The following is a 13,194-nucleotide window of genomic DNA, read 5'->3' on the forward strand; positions in this document are numbered from 1 at the left end:
TTGTCACAGGTATTTATGTCACAGATAAACCTGTCACTGATGACGCGAAATATCTGTGACAAAATATCGCTATCGAAATCTGTTCCGTATTCAGTACTCTGTGGGTTTGCCAGTTTGATGAAGATTGTTGCATGGTAGTAGAAAGAAGGAAACAGGCAAAATTGAAATTCCTACATGATCCAGTTGAGGCGAATAGAGATAATTATTTCAATAAAAGACGGGAAGCAAATCGTACGCTTAGGAATAAAAAGAGAGATTACTTGAAGGAAAAACTGAATGAGGTAGAAACAAATAGTATAAAATAAAAACATTAGAGAGTTATATAAGGGCATAAAGTAATTCAAGAATGGATATCAGGCAAGGGTAAACGTGATCAAGGTTGAGAATGGTGACTTCCTTGCAGACCCTCATTCAATCCTGAATAGATGGAAAAACTATTTTGGACAACTGCTAAATATACATAGGCCAAATGGAAATGATCGGGACGAAATTGAAATACAAACTGCTGAGCCATTTATACCCGAACCCACACTTTCTGAAGTCGAAATTGCGGTAGAAAATCTGAAAAATTATAAGTCTCCAGATATCGATCAAATTCCAGCAGAAGTAATACAAAAGGGTGGAAGCGCATTATCTAACGAAATTTATAAGCTTGTTCTTGCTATTTGGGAAAAGAAAATTGTACCAGACAATGGAAGGAGTCCATAATTGTAGGCCTACCTATTTTTAAAAAGGGGGACAAAACCAACTGTGGTAACTTTCGAGGAATGTCACTTTTGTTGACGTCGTACAAAATTTTGTCCAATATCCTTTTGAGAAGATTAACTCCGTACGTAGATGAAATTATTGGGGATCATCAGAGTGGTTTTAGGCGTAATAGATCAACTATTGACCAGATATTTTGTATTCGACAGATAATGGTGAAAAAATGGGAGTATAGGGGTACAGTAAGATCCTTCTTTAGTTACAAGCCGGGGCCATACGTCGGCAACACTGTAATTAACTGTCACCCGGAGGCTGACCGTACAGTACACGTGTTTGTGCTAATGTCGATTTCCAATGTAAATTAATGTTACAATATAAGTGTGTGTCGATGGAATTATGTTTGCGGTCGTATCAAACGTTAATTGTTGATGTATTATAAACTAAATGCGTATTAGTGATAAAAAACAAGACAATAAATGAAAATAAAATGGTTGCAGTCTTTGGGAATTTTTACGGTTATGGATGAGGGCACATCATCAGCACCATTTCAAGGTACACAATGCTTACAAATGCCGGCTGAAGAAGTATCACGCAGATACCCATTAGCTTCGAGAACTCTGCAAAGAGATTTCTACATGGATTATCTTCTTAGTGGTTGCAGTGACCTGCAAACAGCCCTCACAACTCAACCTCAACAATGAACTCTACTAAGCAGTGAAAAGGACATCACAGAGCAAGAGGACATTACACTCAGATTCTCTTCACTACACAGACTACTACGGGTACTCTCGTATTGTCTCAGATTTGTTCACAATGGTAGAAGAGGAGCAAAGAAGAGAACTGGTGCACTGACAAAGGAAGAATTGCAGTACACACTGGTGTTCTGTATCAAACAAGCACAGCTTCAAGAATACTCGACGGAAATAGAGGATTTAAATACTCTTTCCACAGTGTCAATGAAGAGTAAACCGAAGGATCTGAAACCGTTCTTGGATTCTGAAAACATTCTCAGGGTGGGCGGAAGACTGAATAACTCTTCTAAGTCTTATGAACATAAGCATCAAATTATCCTTCCACTGAAGCAAAATATAACAAGGCTGATAGTAGAAGCAGAACATTTAAGACTACTACATGCGGGTTCACAGCTTTTAACAGCATTTTTATAGCAAAGATATAGGATTGTAAACATTCGACATGTGATAAGATCCATTATTCATGTCTACCATGCTTCAAACAAAGGGCCAGCACATCCGAACAACTTATGGGACAGCTACCTATTCCACGAGTGACAGCTTCTCGACCATTCATAAATTCTGGAGTGGATTATGCCGGATCTTATTTTATAAAACATGGTTCAACAAGAAACAAGGTCAAGGTTAAATGCTATATCGGACATATGCCTTAGTACCAAGGCAATACATTTGGAGCTCGTCTGAAGCATTTGTCGCCGCCTTACGACGATTCACAGCTATACGAGGGAAATGTGCAAATATATACAGTGACAACGGTAAAAACTTCGTAGGAGCCAATAACGAACTACGAGAGTTGCATCAATTACTGAAGTCTAGAGAAGAGAAGAATTTGCTGCGAAGGAAGAATTCAACTGGCACTTCATTCCACCCAACTCTCCACATTTCGGGGGACCCTGGGAGGCTGGAGTCACATTCCTGAAACATCACTTAAAACGTGTCATCGGAGCAAACTACTTGACAGACGACGAATTGCATACCTTAATATGTCAAGTTGAAGCAGTTCTCAATTCGAGACCCATTACGTCCATATCCAATGATCCTGATGATCTTATCTTAGTCCAAGTTATTTTCTCATAGGTGCTCCTTTAAAGTCCTATCCTGAATCAGACTTATCCTCGTTACCAATTAATTACCTGTCTCGTTGGGAACACATCCAGAAGATGCATCAAGATTTCTGGAGGAGATGGTCATGTGACTATCTAAATGGCTTTCAGCAGCGATCCAAGTGGTGTACAAAGAAAGGCAACATCCAGCCGGGTGCAATAGTGTTGCTGAAAGAGGACAACCTTCCGCCTATGCAGTGGAAGCTAGCTGTGATTCAAGAAGTGAATCCAGGAAAGGATGGAGTAATTAGGGTAGTAGTCGTTCGAACTAAAATGGAACATTCAAACGGCCTATCAGTAAATCAAGTTTGTTGCAAAATGTTAATTCATGTTAATTTTGCAATGTTTTCAAAGGCCGTCAGTATTTTCAGTGCATTTTTAGTAACAATGTGTGTTGTATTCTTGTGTTAAATGTTACACATTTAAGGTGGCCGGTATATTTGGGACTTCAAGGTTGGCACTCTGCCATAGTTTGGGACTTCAAGGTTGGTAATCCTACAATAGCAGGGCGTCTGTAAGTATCACGATGGAGTACTGTTGTAGCTAGAGACCACGGACAATAAAACATATATTTTCTACAGTCTACTTGTGTTTTATTCATCAATCGTGCTACCAGGGCCCCAACACCTGCTATACGTCCGAACTACGCATAAATTGTAGATACACTCACTTTGTTGGTTTTCAAGGTTTGTTTATTAATATTATTTCTTAAGTAATAAATTAGTTATAAACATGTTTCTTTTCACTTCGTATTTACAGGATTTAAATTCCACTGAGTTTATGCTAATTGGCACAAACTTAATAGACAATGATGTGTTTTGTTACATATTATGTTAAAGGTATGTTTCTGCATTTTTTCATAGATCTTTATACTTGGTGTAACTGTATTTACATCCTCATACTTTATTATTAATATGTCAGTAGTTTCCTCTATTTTCATTTTTATTTCATTTGTATAATTTACATTCTTAGCTGGTTTTCTGCAGTTATATATCTTCAAAATTATATTTTAAAAAGTTTATAACAAATAATTTAGGATAATACTATTGTTATGTTGGACTTTTCCTGGACCTTAGCAAAGCATTTGACATGGTTAATCATGAAATTCTAATCTGGAAACTACAACAATTTGGCATAAGGGGATTAGCAGGGAACTGGTTCATCTCGTACTTAAACAATAGGGAACAGGTTGTACAAATTGGCTCAGTAAAATCAAAATCCGTTCCTATGCCCCATGGTGTCCCTCAAGGCTCAATTCTTGGTCCAATATTATTTCTCCTATACATAAATGATCTCCCGTTAAATATAACTGAAGGGAAAACTGTCTTATTTGCAGATGACACAAACATAATACTGAGTGATAATAAGGAAGAGAACTTGCAAATGAAAATTAATGCAACATCAACGAAACTAGACAAGTGGCTAGCAAATAATAAGCTTAAATTAAATGTAAATAAAACTGTATATGTATCTTTCAATCAATATCCAACTGACCAGATTCACATAGTTCTTAGTAATACCATAATTAAGGAAGTAGAATGCTCTAAATTTTTAGGTATATGGATAGATTCCAGTCTAACATGGGAAAAGCATATACAACATGTAACTGAGAAGCTGAGTCGCTTATGTTATGCTTTTCGTGTCCTTGCGAAGATATCATCCATGGAACTTTTAATATCAGTCTATTTTGGATATGTTCATTCAATACTATCATATGGCATTATTACCTGGGGATCTTCACCAAAAGTGACACAAGTCCTCAAATTGCAGAAAAGAATACTCAAAATCATTAAAAAAGTTCCTATTCGGACTGAAAGTATAAAAATTTTCAGAGAACTAAAAATCTTACCTGTACCCTGCATATATATTTTAGAAACAGTGTGCTTTATTCATCAAAACATAGATTCCTTTAAAACAAATTCAACCTATCATGAGTATAACACCAGAACATCCCAAAACATACATCTGAATTTCCACAGGCTTACCAGAAGTCTTAACAGCATATCACATAGAGGCAGCAATTTATATAATAAACTTCCACAGAAAATCAAAGAACTTAACATAAGAAAATTAAAAAAAGAGGTAAAGAACATTTTATTAACACATATGCCATTTTGCACAAATGAATACCTAAATTTAAAATTTTAGAATTTAACGTTTCTTGATACTGCCCTTGACCATTTATGTTTCAGGTAACTCAGAGTTGAAGAAAAGACAGGGGAAAGCAAAAAGAGAAGATACTAGGTAGAACAGTGGAGACTGAAGATCAAGCTTGTCCTATATATATATTTTTTTTCTCTCTCTTTTTTTTGCATGTCACTTAATATGAAACTGTTAAATTTATTTAGAATTAAGTCTATTTTTGTATTATATTGTATGTTATGTCATTTTTCTTGTGTACTGACGACGCCATGAATGCTTGTAATTCTATTCGGCTAATAAAGATCTAATCTAATCTAATCTAATCTATGGTGACTGCCAGGTTCAATCTAAAACTGGCTTCCAGGGGATCGGAAATATATAGAAAAGCAAGATGGATAATCGCATAAAATAATATTAAAATGTATCCTAGAAATTTCAAGTTACAGGTGAAACACCATAAAGTCGCAAAACATTGTCAATTTCCTAACCACAAATTTTTTAATTGAATGAAATTAAGAATACCGCGCAAGGACTTATTTCTTTAATGCATTATTGATTTTATTATTTTCGGTGCAAGGAATATCGTATTTATTCACCTTTATACTATCAATGAAAACGTGTTTTTTTTTTGTAATTATTGTAAGTGGCAGCCTTTGTATGTTAGTAGCCTACTTACGCCGTATTCTGAAGTATAGCTAATTGATTGCAATAAAACACTATTTTCGAATCCGTAATAATTTACATCACTACTCTGAATCTTGATTTTACCTTTGTGCATAAAGTAATGTTGAAAAAAATACACGTTACATACAATGAAAGCAATGAGCAAGCACAATTACATCAATATCACTTTAGAATCTCCCGCCTCCACTCTGAGTTGCCAAACCTATACATGTTCCAAATTGTAACTGAAGAAGGCTCTACATACAGCAGAATTTTAGGTCGCAGTGATCAGTATATAGTCTTCTTTTCTACAAGGCCAACTAATTTATTACACATGACCAGCTACATAAAATTACACTTTCAATTTTTTATAGGCCTCCATGGATTTCATACGGCAATTTTAATTCCCTATATACTGTTGTTTGAAATACACGGTCTATGGATATTGACAGTGAACCACTTACTTCAACTTCAGTTTTCACGAAAGGAAAGCTAATAGGCACTGGTGTGGTGTCTTCAACCTTTATCTCTGATTTAATATCGTAACTCTGGTCCATGCATTCAGTCTTCACGCTCGTCACATCCAGATGCGATAAATTCTCTTCCTACAGAACTAAAAGACATCGTGAATTATTTTATTAGGTATTTTAAAGATGACTTGATGTGAAACAGCCACAAATCTGGTTCTACGTGGCAGTCATTGACCAACTTTTAACACAGGCGACAAATTAGAGAAGAAAATTGAAGACAAAATAGGAACAAGGGCACTGGCAATGACTAACAATAGGGCAGGTATTACTCAAAAATAATATACACGGTGTAATATGTTTTAAAAAAGTTATTGATATTCTAGAAAATGCGTGCAAATGTTTTTACGAATATAATATTTTATTACTAAAAAATATGATTATATAACGCATCAATAAAACGAAACATAGTACTGTAAATATCCAATCCCACTGATGCCCATTATACCGTGTACATTTGATTTGGTTTTCAGAAAGCTCGTGACAATATTGTGATTCATCTCAAATTTAACACTGCAACCTTCTTCACCTCAAAATCCACAAAGTCATTTTGGTTAAGAATATCAATGGAATAATATCTCCTCTAATAGAAATATATACAGAATGTCTACAAATGATTCATCAGGTTTTGACATCGTGTAGCTTAAAAATTATAATGTCCACCCCTTTGTACTCATAGCCAATAGAAAGAGGATATTCTTAAATTTAGCATCTTTCATTTCAGATTTCATTCTGACTCTTCAGTGACTCACTAGTGGCGGTTCGTAAAATGGTGACTGATCAACAGAAATCATTTTGTTTTTTGGAATATCAAAGTACTCAATCCATCATCACTGTGCAGCGTGCGTTCCGGAGACAGTACAGAGGAGACCCACCAACCCACCAAAGCATTCTGCGGTGGTATCGACAGTTGACAGACAAAGGGTGCTTGTGTAAAGGAAAAAGCTCAGGACGACCAGGTGTTTCAGCTGAAAAGGTGGAGAGAATCTGAGAGGCATTAGATCGTAGCCCACAAAAATCAACACGTCGAGCAAGTCGCGAACTGGACATTCCTCACGCAACTGTGTGGAAGATTCTGCGAAAGCGATTACGCCAGAAAGCGTGGCCCCCACGGTCTCCTGACATCACAGTTTGTGATTTTTTTTCTTTGGGGGTACGTGAAAGAGAATGTTTATATGCCACCTATGCCGACAACATTGGATGAACTCCTGGATCGCATCACTGCTGCGCTGAGGAACATCGACAATAACATGCTCCAACGTGTATGGGTCGAACTGGAGTACCGCATAGATGTGTGTCGGGTAACACGAGGAGGGCACATAGAACATTTGTAATGATATGTACAGAACTTGAAAATGTGCTCTTTCGATTGGCTATTAGTACAAATGGGTGAGCATTATACAATTGAAGATATACAATGTCAAACCCCGATGAATCATTTGTATACACTCTGTACAGTACAACAGTATAGTAAAAATAAATAGGTATTTCTTATATAATAAAGGGGATAAATTGTATTTACAATGTTATTAAACTATACATTATTTCATATCCACATTTATCCTGCTTGGTTATTTTCTGATGCTAGCGCATATTTAATAATTTCCAAATCGACTTACGCTTTCAAACTTCCCTAACGAGTACAATTATGAACTAATGTGTATCATAATCTGCACGATAATAACAGAAGCAGATCTCAAATCAATGTTCTTGTAAGCTTTCCACATAATTTAATTTAATGAAGATCACAGTTTTATTTGTCAGTAAGCGATAGCATGTACTCCATAAATACTGATCAAATGAGTGAAAGAAGGTTTGTGTTGTAGAACATGAGAAAGCACCTCGACTGAATATAATTATGCCCTAGAAATTAAAATACAGAACAAAATGTTATGGGATACAGGGCAAAATCTCGATCATATGAAATCCAATATTCATTTAAGTTTCATACAAAGATACCAAACACAACCAGAGTGGAGCTGTGGACTGGATTACATGAATAACTGTAGCTCTGCATTACTTTATCGTGATGCAGGGTGAGTAGTGGTCACAATAACCAGCTTATCTTCCTGTTACAATTTCTTCTCATGGGGAGAGTAGAACCAACGCATACTTCATAATGCCAGACCAATTCATGACGCCTTATACCAAAGAGCTACAGCATGGGGCTCTAATTTAGTTTACTGAATATAAAGTGTCAAATATAAATGACGCCTGGGAGCAAATTAAACGCATAATAAATATGGGAAATGCCTGTTATTATTCGGTTGAGAAGCTTTTGTCATCTAGTCTGCTGTCAAAAAATCTGAAAGTCAGAATTTATAAAACAGTTATATTACCGATTCTTCTGTATGGTTGAGAAACTTGGATTCTCACTTTGAGGGACAGAGATTAAGGGTGTTTGAGAATAAGGTTGTTAGGAAAATATTTGGTCCTAAGAGGGATGAAGTTACAGGAGAATGGGGAAAGTTACACAACATAGAACTGCATGATTGTATCCTTCACATGACATAATTAGGAACATTAAATTCAGATGTTTGAGATGAGCAGGGTATGTAGCACGTATGGGCGAATCCAGAAATGCATATAGAGTGTTAGTGGGGAGGCCGGAGTGAATAAGACCTTTGGGGAGGCCGACACTTAACGGGAGGATTACATTAAAACGGATTTGAGGAAGGTGAGATATGATGGTAGGAACAGATTAATCTTGCTCAGGATAGCGACCAATGGTGGACTTATGTGAGGGCGGCAATGAACCTCTGGGTTCCTTAGAAGCCATAAGTAAGTAAGTAAGGACATACAGTGTGAAATGTTGAAATGAGTGATTTTCTGTCACTGTTACAGAAACATATACACAAAACACATAGTAAGACATTTCACTTTACCTCTGATAAAGGCTCATTTCCTTCCATTTCGTATGTGTTATCATGTAGTTGTAAGGCCAGCATATCAAGTGCAGGTTCCATTTTGATCACATCCATCACAACTGAAATAAAAGATTATGTAACTGTCAGTGATTACAGAAACAGTGCTGTTGAGAAACAGTTATAACAAGTTGCTAGGAAGTAATTCATATAGCATTCATTACCTCGTACTCAATCTTCTTTCACAATTCCCTGCAAAGATCCCTCAATTCGCTACACGCTAGTATCAGGGACTGTCAAAATAATCTAAAATGCGCATCGCACACTAACTTACTAGACACTTGCCCAGTAACTCAGACTAGTTCAGACATGGCTTCTCGTAAACAATTATCTATGTCACCTAATGACTGTCACTTGCTTCAGAGAGATATAAACGAGATATACAAGTGGTCACTTACTTACTTACTTACTTACAAATGGCTTTTAAGGAACCCGAAGGTTCATTGCCGCCCTCACATAAGCCCGCCATCGGTCCCATTCCTGAGCAAGATTAATCCAGTCCCTATCATCATATCCCACCTCCCTCAAATCCATTTTAATATTATCCTCCCATCTACGTCTCGGCCTGCCCAAAGTTCTTTTTCCCTCCGGTTTCCCAACTAACACTCTATATGCATTCCTGGATTCGCCCATACGTGCTACATGCCCCGCCCATCGCATACGTCTGGATTTAATGTTCCTAATTATGTCAGGTGAAGAATACAATGCGTGCAGCTCTTCGTTGTGTAACTTTCTCCATTCTCCTGTAACTTCATCCCTCTTAGCCCCAAATATTTTTCTAAGCACCTTATTCTCAAACACCCTTAACCTATGTCCCTCTTTTAGAGTGAGAGTCCAAGGTTCACAACCATACAGAACAACCGGCAATATAACTGTTTTATAAATTCTAACGTTCAGATTTTTTGACAGCAGACTAGATGATAAAAGCTTCTCAACCGAATAATAACACGCATTTCCCATATTTATTCCGGGTTTAATTTCCTCCCGAGTGTCATTTATATTTGTTACTGTTGCTCCAAGATATTTGAATTTTTCCACCCCTTCGAAGGATAAATCTCCAAATTTTATATTTCCATTTCGTACAATATTCTGGTCACGAGACATAGTCATATACTTTGTCTTTTCGGGATTTACTTCCAAACAGATCGCTTTACTTGCTTCAAGTAAAATTTCCGTGTTTTCCCTAATCGTTTGTGCATTTCCTCTTAACATATTCACGTCATCCGCATAGACAAGAAGCTGATGTAACCCGTTGAATTCCAAACCCTGCCTGTTATCCTGAACTTTCCTAATGGCATATTCTAAAGCGAAGTTAAAAAGTAAAGGTGATAGTGCATCTCCCTGCTTTAGCCCGCAGTGAATTGGAAAAGCATCAGATAAAAACTGACCTATACGGACTCTGCTGTATGTTTCACTGAGACACATTTTAATTAATCGAACTAGTTTCTTGGGAATACCAAATTCAATAAGAATATCATATAATATATACAAGTGGTCACTGAAGAATAAACTGTATTTCAACTTAAATAAATGTCACTATATTATATATATATATATATATATATATATATATATATATATATATATATATATATATATACTAGGAAAAAACTTATTTTACTTATAGATACTCAATGGGTGGGGAATTACTGGAAATGACTGACACGGTAAAAGATTTAGGCATACAATCCACTTATAATATGGATTTTTCCAGCCATATACTTGAACTTGTGTCTCAGTCTCTTAAACTTCTAGGATTTATCTATAGACATACCACAAAATTCTCTCCTCAAGATAGTTTAAAAATTCTATTTTTTTTTCATTAGTTAGATCAAAACTTCAATATTGCAGTACTGTATGTAACCCCTATCAAATTAAATATATGAACAAAATTGAAAGTGTTCAAAAAATATTCATTAGATTTTTGTTTCTTAAATCATTTGGTTACTATGCCTCCTGGAATAATGAAAGTAGTATTTCGTACTCATCTCTTTTGTCTCTCTTTAATTTTGAAAGTTTGCAACACAGAAGGAATAATATTGATATAAAATGCCTCCATAATTTATTAACAAGTTCCGTAAATAGTCATCTACTGTCTAGGATAGCAATACATGTACCCAGAGAGAACTGTATGGCCAGTAAAACATTTAATATAAACTATGCTAGGACATGTTATTACAAGTACTCTCCACTTCTAAGAATCTGTTCCTCCTATAATAAACTGAGCAATATTGACATCTTTCAGGATAGAAATACACTCTTGAGAGAAATAAATACAGTAGCTTTAAAAAACACTCCATAAGTATTTTGCTAATAAATAGGTCTTAACTGGTTTGCAGATTGTATTTTTGGTTTTCTTTCTTAAGTTATTTCATATCAACTATCATTACTAACTCACTCCTAATTCTGTTAATATTGCTGACTTAACGTAGGTCTAGTTCCTCATCAGTTATTGTATTATTGTTATTAATCTGTGACTAGTTATTTGCATTTCATCACTTGCTCTATTACTTTAATATAATCTAAGTTTTCTTTATACTGTAAATACTTTTGCTTTCGTTTATCGAGATTTACATGAAATATTTGCTTGATATCTCTTGTTGAGTAGTATTGGATTGTAACTGTTAAAATTTAAGTTTAAATTACTTATTATTATATGTATTACTACTGTTATTTTCACTTTTCTTTAGTCTGTAATTACATTGTTGAGTGGATTAAATAAATAAATAAATCTTATTGTAGCATAAAATAATTCAATCTCCAGTAATTTCATCTCTACATAATTATTCTAGGTTTTATGTTTAATTCAGCAACTACTTCCTTCTCTGTTTTTAACTTCTACAAAATATTGACTAGTCTTTATCAACCAGACAGTTTTTGCTACTTACATTATACTGTAATTGTAATTTTAATTGTATTAAATACAGCTTTGTCAACAACTGTGATCAAAGCTGCCTCTTCCACTTCGGCCAGTCGATTTGGAAGAGAGTGCTAAACGAATGACTTAAAGAAGCCTACAATAACGATGATGATTTAACAGTTCGAAATGAAATTAGGAAGCTCATTGCTATGCCGTTCATTCACCCAGACGACGTAGAAGAAATGTTTGCTGTATTATATGAAGATGTAAGTGCTGGAGTTGAACCAACAGCCAGTTAAATTGAAAAAAATCTATGTTAGAGGGACACCAAGGGTAGCAAGTTGCCAAGCGGTACCATCACGCTATCCAACAAATGAGTGAAATGTATATGACTAAGTGCAAGAAACATCACAACGCACGATCAATAGTTTCGAGGGATGGCACTGTAAATTTCACAAAAAGCTCGTGACGCACCATGCGTGAATTTGGAAGTTCCTCGATCACATCGGGGAAGATCAAAGAGACAATGAAATTCTTCTCACTCAAATTTTGGCTGGCCACGGAAATGTAAATACCCTATAAAAAAAGTCATACCTAATATCTCAACAGAAAGGAGAAACAATGATAGGCAATTATCAAGCACATAAATATACCGGTGAAGTCAAAGTTTATCTGATGAGTCTAAGCTATAGGTTGGAATTACGTCAACCTATACATGGGAATGAAGATGGAATGTAATTATAAATTTCTGTTATTTCTTCTTAATAAAGTGCTATAAATTTGTTCCTCAGAACTTCAGTAATGTAATTAAATAAGAGTTATATAACAATTAATTCATTAGTAGACTTTTTCTAGTAGGCATTTTTATTTGTACACATTTTTTCAGGTATACTAAAAGAATGACGCATATAAATATCTACACCACACCGCCAATAAGTTTATGAAAAAGACCAAACCGCATTTGATTAATAACTATGAAAATATTTGATTTTTAATAATATTATTCTCTTACGTATGTTTTGTAGGTTCATTTGTAGAATAGCCGCCACACAGTAAATTATGGAAATGAGGGTCTAATTTAATATATTCTCTACATCTACGTATATAACCCAAAAACATTTCAATTTCATATCATCAATATAGCATTAATATGTACATGTAATTAATGAAAAATAGTCACATCATGGTATTAACTATAATAATATTATCAAACCACCTCAAGTTTTGTAGATTTTAATATCCAATACACAGCTCTACTTAGAAAATTACACACCGCAGAATCAGACCTGTAAATTATTTTAGCAAGTCTCGAAGTTTTTAATAACCAATTGAATTTGAACTCTATATATGTCAGCAATCTTGCAGGTCATGGCCTTCGTGTAATAGTCTATTGTTTATTGTAGTGTGTGTATTGTTTTATTCTGAAATCACGGCCGACTGCTGAAATGCAATTAGTTCTCAAAACTGACTAAAGATGGATTTTGGAAAATAGGAAAAAGATTTAGAATAATTGACATT

At 35.2% G+C, this 13,194-nt stretch overlaps 2 protein-coding genes across 2 annotated transcripts in view; both read right to left on the bottom strand.

Moving 5' to 3' along the window:
- Positions 1-13,194, bottom strand: part of LOC138691564 (zinc finger protein 678-like) — a 225,026-nt gene that overhangs the window by 203,973 nt on the left and 7,859 nt on the right. Inside the window, exon 2 of the transcript XR_011329911.1 lies at positions 8,778-8,878. The gene's annotated coding sequence lies outside the window, so the exon portion shown is untranslated. The remainder of the gene's footprint in view (positions 1-8,777; positions 8,879-13,194) is intronic.
- The window catches only part of LOC138691562 (gastrula zinc finger protein XlCGF57.1-like), a 449,766-nt gene that overhangs the window by 95,325 nt on the left and 341,247 nt on the right, over positions 1-13,194 (bottom strand). The window lies entirely within an intron of this gene.

This window comes from Periplaneta americana, chromosome 16 (assembly GCF_040183065.1).
Source record: "Periplaneta americana isolate PAMFEO1 chromosome 16, P.americana_PAMFEO1_priV1, whole genome shotgun sequence".
In the NCBI taxonomy this organism is placed as follows: domain Eukaryota; kingdom Metazoa; phylum Arthropoda; class Insecta; order Blattodea; family Blattidae; genus Periplaneta; species Periplaneta americana.